A 9586-nucleotide genomic window follows, 5' to 3' on the forward strand; every position below is an offset into this window, starting at 1 on the left:
CTCATGCTTAATTGAAGGAGATAAGGAAATAAGTATGAACATGTAGAAACTCATGAAATGCAATGCAAACCTATATATATATATAAATAAATGCAACTATATGGTTCTTGCCCACTTGATCAAAAGTAAATAAGCTCTTCAAAACAATTACAAATCAAATTCCACCAATTCTATCATTATACAATAAAATGGATAAAAGTGCAAGAAGATAGCTCATGAAAGCAGGGAACATGAAAATTCAAGTATTGAACCCTCACTGATAATGTATGTACGCTCTAATCTCTAGTGTATAAGGTGATCACTCTATCCTTCTCTAATCATACTTTCTAACTTTTGTTCTTCTCCTAACCAATTAACAACAGTTAATATACCAATGCAAACATCATGAGATCTTTTCAAAGTTGTAATGGGGCTAAGGTAAAGGTAAGGATGTATATATATATATATATATATAAGGCTAAGTGAGCTAACAAAGTGAATCTTTGATTAGTCTAAGATCTCACCTAACATATACATACTTTATACAAGTTTAAAATCATACCTAGCTACCCATAATTCCCACTTTTGTATGATTCCCATACTCATGTACCAAATTTTTCTTTTTAATTTGTCACATGTGCATTGATTAACATTAACATTGGGGTAATTTTTGTCCCCTTATTTATTTTATATATATATATATATATATATAATTTTTTATTATTATTTTTTTAATTCATAAAAGCAAACATAACGTATCAATGCACATAGATTCTTCATTATTTTCTAATTTGGTTTTTCTTTTCATGAGTAGGTTCCCAAATTCCCAATATTCAAATAAATTAAATACATTCCCTTATTACCCAATGTTCCCACACTTTAGTTGATACACAATTTCTATCTTAAGCTAACCAAAGATTCACTTGGAATTTTTAATTTGTTTTTCTGCTTAAGGCTAGTAATGTGGTTATAGAACAAGAGGGGATTAAAAGCTCAAGGGGCTAACAAAGGTGATGTAAAAGGTAGACTTATTTGGGATAAGTGAGTTAATAACAAATAATGGCCTCAATCATGTGCAAGCATGTGAATATAATAAATATTGGACATATAAGATAAAACAAAATATAGATTACAATCATAGAGAAGTAAACACACAAGAATGAAATAATTATGGTTAAATAATGTAACCATACATAAAGGCTCAAATCTTTCACAGGTTGTGTGTTCTTTAATTCAAATATCATGTTCCAAATACAACTCAAGCAAATTTATCATAAAATTTTTTTGAAAAATTAGTGAAATTTTGTTCCAAAGATAGATTTTTAAAAGAAACTTATTGTCTTTTCAATCAAGTAGAACATGCATGCAACTATCCTAACCTACGCAATTTATTCTATTCTATAAAGGAAAGAAAATCTAACTAAAATAGCCTAATTATTGGTGCTAGTGAAGAGAAATTACCTCCGGAAGTCAGGTACTGACCGACCTCCCCACACTTAAGGCTTTGCACCGTCCTCGGTGCCATCTGTCAGGAACAGGGGTGGGCTGGTAGTAGTATCTCCATCATCGGGACCGTCATGGCTCCCTGTGCTAGTAAAGGAAGTGGAATCCGGGGTATCTGAGTCTCTGAAGTGTCCCTTGAGTAGCTCCTTGAGGTGTTTAAATCGGCGCTCGTTACGGTGCTCTCTCATCTTTGCTTTCTGTTCTTGCCGATCCAACCGTTCGATTATCTGCTGGAGCAATTTCTCAGTTGTAGATGCTTGTGGTGTTGAAGAAGGATTATCTTCAACTGGAGCAGTAGGAAGGCTTGTAGTGGCTGCTGAGAGTCTGAGGTATTTCCCGTTAGGGACATACTGATCATCTCGTGGAAGCACGGCTTTGGTGTCCCCAGCTCTGTAGGAGACTCCGGCTGCTAAGACAAGATCTGAGACCAAGGTGGGAAAAGGTAAGTTGCCCGCAATTTGTACGTGTTCCATAGCATTCCGGATATGTCTTGAGAGATTCAGAGGTTGGTCTGTAAGGATGCACCATAGTAGAACAGCCATGTCCGCAGTGAAGGAGGACTCATGAATGCTCGGAAAGACGTAATGGGACATGATCTGTGCCCATACGCGAGCCTCCAAGGTAAGTGCTGAAGCCAAGATTCCCTTAGGGCGGGTACGGTGGTATCCGTAGATCCAACGGCTGCCAGGTGCTGCGATGATTCCGAGAACGGAGTCCCAGTCAAATTGGTATCTCTGGCGCTGAAGGATGGCTTCTTGAAAAGCGTCCATTCCTGCTGGAATAGGGGGAAGACTCAGAGCTTGCTGAATGGCCTCTTCTGTGACGGGGACTTGTTTCTGCCGGACATAAACAGACTGCAGGGTCGGCATGTAGAAGTTGGAGTAGAACTCAACTACCCAAGAAAGATTGACCTGCCTTGGCTGTCTCCGTAGGAAACCCCATTGTCTTCGCTCAATTTGCAGCTCAACAAAGGTGGCAATATTGGACGGGAGGATAAGAAGGTATTCATTGTTATAGTTTCTTTCTGCCAGGATAGGGAACATCTGCTCACAGTAGCGATTGGAAAATCGCGCAGCGTCCTTTGCTGGAAAGGCTTTCTCCTTTTCATCAACCTTTATTATCCTCTTAACTCGTTTTGTTGAGGGCTTGACTGCAGTTGAAGAAGGCTCTGCCACTAATGCTCTTTTAGTTCCTCTTCTTGCTGGTGGTTTGGAAGTTGCTTTCTCCTTTCCTTTCTTGGTGGCCATCCTGAAAGAAGGAAAGAGAAAGAAAATTAAATTTAAAGAGATATACAGCAAGGAAGGAAACGGAAAAGAGGGTGAATGATGCACAGCAAAATGTAGATGACATTAACACATGCTCTCAAGTGCATATGAAAAGTCAACAGTGGAAAATAACTGGTGCATACAAAGACAAGTGGATGCAAGGCGTTTATTGGCATGCCGGAAAAGGGCATGAGTAGCATAGACCAAGCAATACTATGTAACAAGCCAAAATGTTTGTATTGACAATAAAATTCAATTAATATAATAGTAAGGGAAAGTTGTGAAAAGCAAGCATTGAATAGTATAGCGTAGAGAAGTGCATCATGCCATATGAGATTTTTCACAAACACATAGCATGCATGGTGAATAGGGTATAGAAAATATGAAGATGAATATGCAAGCAATCCCTTAAATAGGAGAAAAAATAAATGTCAAATAATTTACAATAATCCACAAGCATATAATGAGGGATGATGACTCCAAAAAGTTTCTAGCACCATGTAAAAAAAGAAAAGAAGGAGAAGAAAAAGAAAATAAAAAAAATTGAAAAGAAAAAGAAAAGAAAAGGAAATAATAATATATATATACATGAAATAATAAGAATGATAGAAAAGAGAAGAAGGAAGAAGAAGGTAAAACCTTGTTAATGGTGGTGAGAGAGATAGAGAGTGAAAGGTGAGATAGAAAGGGGAAGGGGGAAGGAAGAAATAAGGAGGGAAAAGAAAAATTAGGATTTGGAGGAGGGGAAGATAAGGTATGTGGTAATTTTAGGTTGAGCTGTGTGGCGCATGCGACGCGGCCGCGTGGGACACGCGTTCGCGTGGGTGCGCTTCCAGGTAAGGGGGCGCGATCGCGTCGGTCACGCGGTCGCGTGACCCATGTTACGCTGCTGGCGCGAGTGCAGCCTCGCTCCAGCACAACTCTCTGTTCAATTGATTTTAATTGCCAAAATTAGGTGACGCGATCGCGTGGGTCACGCGGCCGCGTCGGCGACGCGGTCGCGTGACAAGGATTGTGCTTCCAGCACCAATCCAGCATCACTCTCGCACAGAATGTTACTGTGCACCCTTTTACGTCGAAAACTCAGGGCACGCGGCTGCGTGGGGCACGCGCTCGCGTGGGAGGCCATGATTCCCATGCGACGCGAACGCGTCAGGGACGCGGTTGCGTGGGTCGATTTGTGCCATTGGCACGCCTCCAGCCACGCTCCAGCGTAACTCTCTGTTCATTTATTTTTTTTCTCCACCGCCCTTGCGACGCGGACGCGTCGCTGATGCGATCGCGTCGCGTGGCGAAAAACCCCTTTTTCTTTTTTTTCGTTTTTTTTAAGGAAATATAAAGACGTGTAAATGAAAGAGCATGAAAGCACTAATAAAGAGAAGATTTATTAAAGAAGAAAAACTAAAAGTGAAGAAAAGAACGATCATACCGCGGTGGGTTGTCTCCTACCAAGCACTTTGCTTTAACGTCCGTAAGTTGGACGCTCCACTAGCTCAATCTGCTGCGATGTGGGGATCTTCCAAGCGGAAGATCTCAAGCTCCTTATTTTTCTGCACCTTCTCACCATGGTATAGCTTCAGGCGTTGTCCATTAACCTTAATAAGTTCAGAGCTTGAAGGATGGCTTAGGTGATAAACTCCGTATGGTTCAGCCTTCTCTACTCTGTATGGACCTTCCCATTTTGATCTCAACTTACCGGGCATGAGCCTTAGTCGAGATTTGTAAAGGAGGACAAAATCTCCAGGTTGGAACTCTTTCTTCTTGATGTTTTGATCATGCACAACTTTCATCTCTTCCTTGTAAATTCTGGAATTCTCATAAGCTTCTAGGCGAAGGTTCTCCAGTTCCTGCAGTTGCAACTTTCTTTCAACTCCAGCATTCTCAATTCCCATGTTGCACTCCTTAACTGCCCAGAAGACTCTGTGTTCTATTTCAACTGGGAGATGACAAGCTTTTCCGTAAACCAAGCGGAAGGGGCTCATCCCAATGGGTGTCTTGTATGCTATTCTGTATGCCCACAGTGCATCTTGTAGCCTGGTGCTCCAGTCTTTTCTATGAGGCTTTACTATCTTTTGCAAGACACGCTTAATTTCTCTATTTGACACCTCGGCTTGCCCATTAGTTTGGGGATGGTAAGCTGTTGCAACTTTATGGATTATCCCATGCTTCTTCATCAATCCTGTTAGTCTCCTGTTACAAAAATGGGTGCCTTGATCGCTCACGATCGCTCGTGGTGATCCAAAGCGACATATAATATGATTTCTCACAAAGGAAACAACAGTGTTAGCATCATCAGTGCGGGTAGGAATTGCTTCCACCCATTTGGAAACATAATCCACAACTAACAATATATAAAAATATCCATTAGAATTTAGAAATGGACCCATGAAGTCAATGCCCCAAACATAAAAAATTTCACAGAAGAGCATATATTGTTGAGGCATCTCATCCCTCCTGGATATATTACCAAATTTCTGGCATGGGGGGCAAGATTTACAAAACTCAGCAGTGTCTCTAAAAAGAGTAGGCCACCAGAATCCGCAGTCTAAGATCTTTCTAGCTGTTCTTTGAGGGCCAAAATGTCCTCCACTCTCAGATGAGTGACAGGCCTCTAAAATGGACTGGAATTCTGATTGAGACAAACAACGTCTAATTATCTAGTCAGCGCCACATCTCCATAAATATGGGTCATCCCATATATAATATTTAGACTCGCTTTTCAGCTTGTCTCCTTGATGTTTAGAAAAATGTGGAGGAAATGTGCGGCTAACTAAATAATTAGCGACAGGTGCATACCAAGGGACTACCTCGGATACTACTTGCAGGTTGTCAAAAGGAAAATTATCATCTATAGGAGTAGAATCATCCTTAATATGTTCAAGGCGACTCAAGTGGTCTGCTACTAAATTCTGATTACCACTCCTATCCTTTATTTCTATATCAAATTCTTGTAACAGCAGTATCCAACGTATAAGTCTTGGTTTGGATTCCTTTTTAGCTAATAGATACTTTAGAGCTGCATGGTCCAAATACACTACTACTCTAGTACCAAGTAAATAAGCTCGAAATTTATCCAGAGCAAAAACAATAGCAAGAAGCTCTTTCTCAGTAGTAGTATAATTGGACTGGGCAGTGTCTAAAGTCTTAGACGCATAGGCAATAACAAAAGGATTCTTACCTTCACGCTGAGCCAGCGCTGCTCCTACTGCATGGTTGGAAGCATCGCACATGATTTCAAACGGCTGGCTCCAGTCTGGTCCTCTCACAATTGGGGCTTGAGTTAGAGCAGTCTTCAGCTTATTAAACGCTTGTTTGCAATCCTCACTGAACTCGAACTCAATATCCTTCTGCAGTAATCTGGATAAGGGAAGTGCCACCTTACTAAAGTCCTTAATAAATCTCCTGTAGAAACCTGCATGGCCAAGGAACGAACGGACTTCCCTCACAGAAGAGGGGTAAAGTAAACTAGAAATAACATTCACCTTTGCTGGGTCTACAGAAATGCCATTATTAGATACCACATGTCCTAATACAATCCCTTGTTTTACCATAAAGTGGCATTTTTTGAAATTCAATACAAGGTTTGTATCAACACATCTATCTAATACTCTAGATAATCCCTCTAAGCAAAGGCTAAAAGAATCACCATAAACGCTAAAATCGTCCATAAAAACTTCCATACAGTCCTCAATAAGATCAGAGAAAAGACTCATCATGCACCTTTGGAAGGTAGCTGGTGCATTGCACAAGCCAAAGGGCATTCTCTTATAAGCATAAGTCCCAAAAGGACATGTAAAAGTAGTCTTTTCCTGATCCTCATGAGCTATATGAATCTGGAAATAACCTGTGTAACCATCTAAAAAGCAATAATGTGATTTACCTGACAGGCGATCCAGCATTTGATCAATGAATAGAAGTGGGTAGTGATCCTTACAGGTAGCTTGGTTGAGACGCTTGTAATCAATGCAGACTCTCCAAGCATTCTGAACTCTAGTTGCTATGAGCTCTCCATGCTCACTCTTCACTGTAGTGACTCCAGATTTCTTGGACACCACTTGTACTGGGCTTACCCATTCACTGTCTGAAATGGCATATATGATACCTGCTTCCAATAGTCTGGTCACTTCCTTTTTGACAACTTCCAAGATGGTGGGATTCAATCTTCTTTGTGGTTGACGGACAGGTCTTGCTCCCTCTTCTAAAAATATTCTGTTCTCGCATACTTGAGGATTGATTCCCACTATGTCTGCCAAACTCCACCCAATTGTCTTCTTATGCTTCGTCAGTACATCAAGTAACTGCTCTTCTTGTTGAGAAGTCAATTCCCTTGCAATAATAACCGGAATCTTCTGCTCATCCTCAAGATAAGCATATTTGAGATGTGGAGGGAGAGGCTTCAATTCTAACTTTTGATCATGGGCGGGCTCTGGATTATCTGGGGATTGTGAAAATGGCGAAGTGCACCCATTGTCAGTTAAGAGGGTCCCCACACTTGGACCTTGTCCAGTGTGCCTCTCTTCAAACTCTTCCTTTTGAACTTCAGCCACACTTTCGTCTATGACATCACACTGGAAGATAGAACGATCTTCTGGGGGGTTGTCAACGACTCCATTCAGATTGAAGATTACTATGCGGCCATCTATTTCAAAGGAGTATGTTCCTGAAAAAGCATCCAATTTGAATTTTGATGTCTTCAGGAATGGTCTTCCAAGTAGGATTGATGATGGCTTATCTGAATCATTGTGGGGCATCTCCAAGATATAAAAATCAGTGGGAAATGTGAGCCCTTTAATGTTCACCAAAACATCTTCAGCAACTCCAGCCACTGTAATAATGCTTTTATCTACTAACACAAAACGAGCTGCCGACCTTTTTAAGGGAGGGAGCCTCAAAACATCATATATAGACAAAGGCATTATACTGACACATGCTCCTAAATCACACATGCAATCATAAATTACTACACCACCAATAGTACAACTAACTATGCAAGGACCTGGATCACTACATTTTTCAGGTAATCCTCCCATTAAAGCAGATATAGAACTACCTAAAGGAATAGTTTCTAATTCATTAATTTTGTCTTTATGGATACATAAGTCTTTTAGAAACTTTGCATATTTAGGTACCTGCTGAATAACATAAAAAAGGGGAACAGTTACCTCAACCTTTTTGAATATCTCTACCATTTTAGGATCGGGTTCCAGCTGCTTCCTGGGCTTCCTTGCAAGTTGTGGAAATGGAATAGGAGTAGTGTTTTCTGTGGTGCCTGCGCCTTTTGGTGCTTCCTCCTGTGGTTGAGCTGTTTCTTCTTCAGCTATGTTCTGTATATCCTCTTCCTCTTCAACATCTTCGATTTCTACCACCTCTTCAGCTGAGGCGTATTCTGGTGAGCTTGGTTCCTCCTGATTCCTCTCCTGCAGTGTGGTTCCGGACCTCAGGGTGATGGCATTAATGCCTCCCTTTGGATTGGATAATGGTTGAGAGGGGATTCCAGTGGTGCTTGAAGGTTGGTTACTGGAATTTTGTGCTGATCCAAATTGTGTCATAAAAGCTTGCAGAGTAGAGGTGAGACCATTCAGACTAGCATTAATACTATTCATGATGTTGTTTTCCATGGTCTGTTGTCTTTTCTCAAAAGATTGTAGTAGATCTTCATTAGAAGATAATGAAGAATGAGTAAATTGAGAGGTCTGCTGCTGATTGTTCTGTGGTCCTTGGTTCTGCCTTAGGTGAGGTGCTCTGTAAGGTTGATTTTGCTGCCTGTTGTTGTTATTGTTCCACCTCTGATTTCCCTGATTATCTCTGCCTCCTCTGTTATTGTTGTCCCTCTAATTCTAGTTTGAATTGTCCTGCCATCCATGGTTATTATTTCCACTTTGATTGTACCCTTGGTTGGGGCGGTCATAGAAGTTGTGAGTGGATGCCACCATGTTGTCTTCTTGTTGGAGCTGCGGGCATTCATCAGTGTAATGGCTATAATCAGCACAGATTTCTCAAATTCTTTGTGGGACTAGTTGTTGGTTTTGCTGTGGTGGAGGAGGTTGAGCTTGCTGAGCTTGTTGATTCAACTGCATTTGCTTCAGCAAGTTGGTCATTTCACAGATGCTTTGAGTTAGAGCAGCAGTCTCTCTGCTAGAAGATACTTCTGCAACAACTTTTGAACGGCCTTGCTTCTGTCTGTGATTCCTAGTGGATTCAGCTAAATCACTGATCAATTGCCAAGCTTCATCAGTGGTCTTGTACTTCTTCATAGACCCATTGCTGGCACTTTCCAGTGTGGTCTTATCTTGGGGCCTCATACCCTGTGTAATATAGCTAAGTAGCACGATCTTGTCAATCATGTGATGGGGGCATGCTTCCAGAAGATTATTGAAGTGCTCCTAGTATTCAAAGAGAGTCTCATTGTCATCCTGAACAATTGTGGAGATATCCTTCCTCAGTTTATCAGTAACTTCAAATGGAAAGAATTTCTCCAGAAACTCCTTTCTGAGTGTATCCCAGTTGGATACATTTGCTAGAGGTTGAGTGTAGTACCACTCTCTTGCTTTTCCCTCAAGAGAAAATGGAAAAGCTTTCAGCAGAATTAAAGTTTCATCAGTGCCATCACGCCTGACAGTAGAACAGGCTGCCTGGAAATCTCTCAAGTGGTTGATAGGCTCTTGAGCAGGTAGGCCATGAAACTTGGGCATCAAATTTAGCAGTGCGATCTTTATTTCAAAATCTGTAGCTACCGCTGGATGATGCGCTTGAAACGGTTGCATTGTAAAATCAGGGGCTCCTTCCTCCTGGATGGTAACTCTCCTAGCTGCCATGTTTTCTGCACGTAAAACAACCGA

The sequence above is a fragment of the Arachis hypogaea genome, chromosome 14 (assembly GCF_003086295.3).
Source record: "Arachis hypogaea cultivar Tifrunner chromosome 14, arahy.Tifrunner.gnm2.J5K5, whole genome shotgun sequence".
In the NCBI taxonomy this organism is placed as follows: Eukaryota; Viridiplantae; Streptophyta; class Magnoliopsida; order Fabales; family Fabaceae; genus Arachis; species Arachis hypogaea.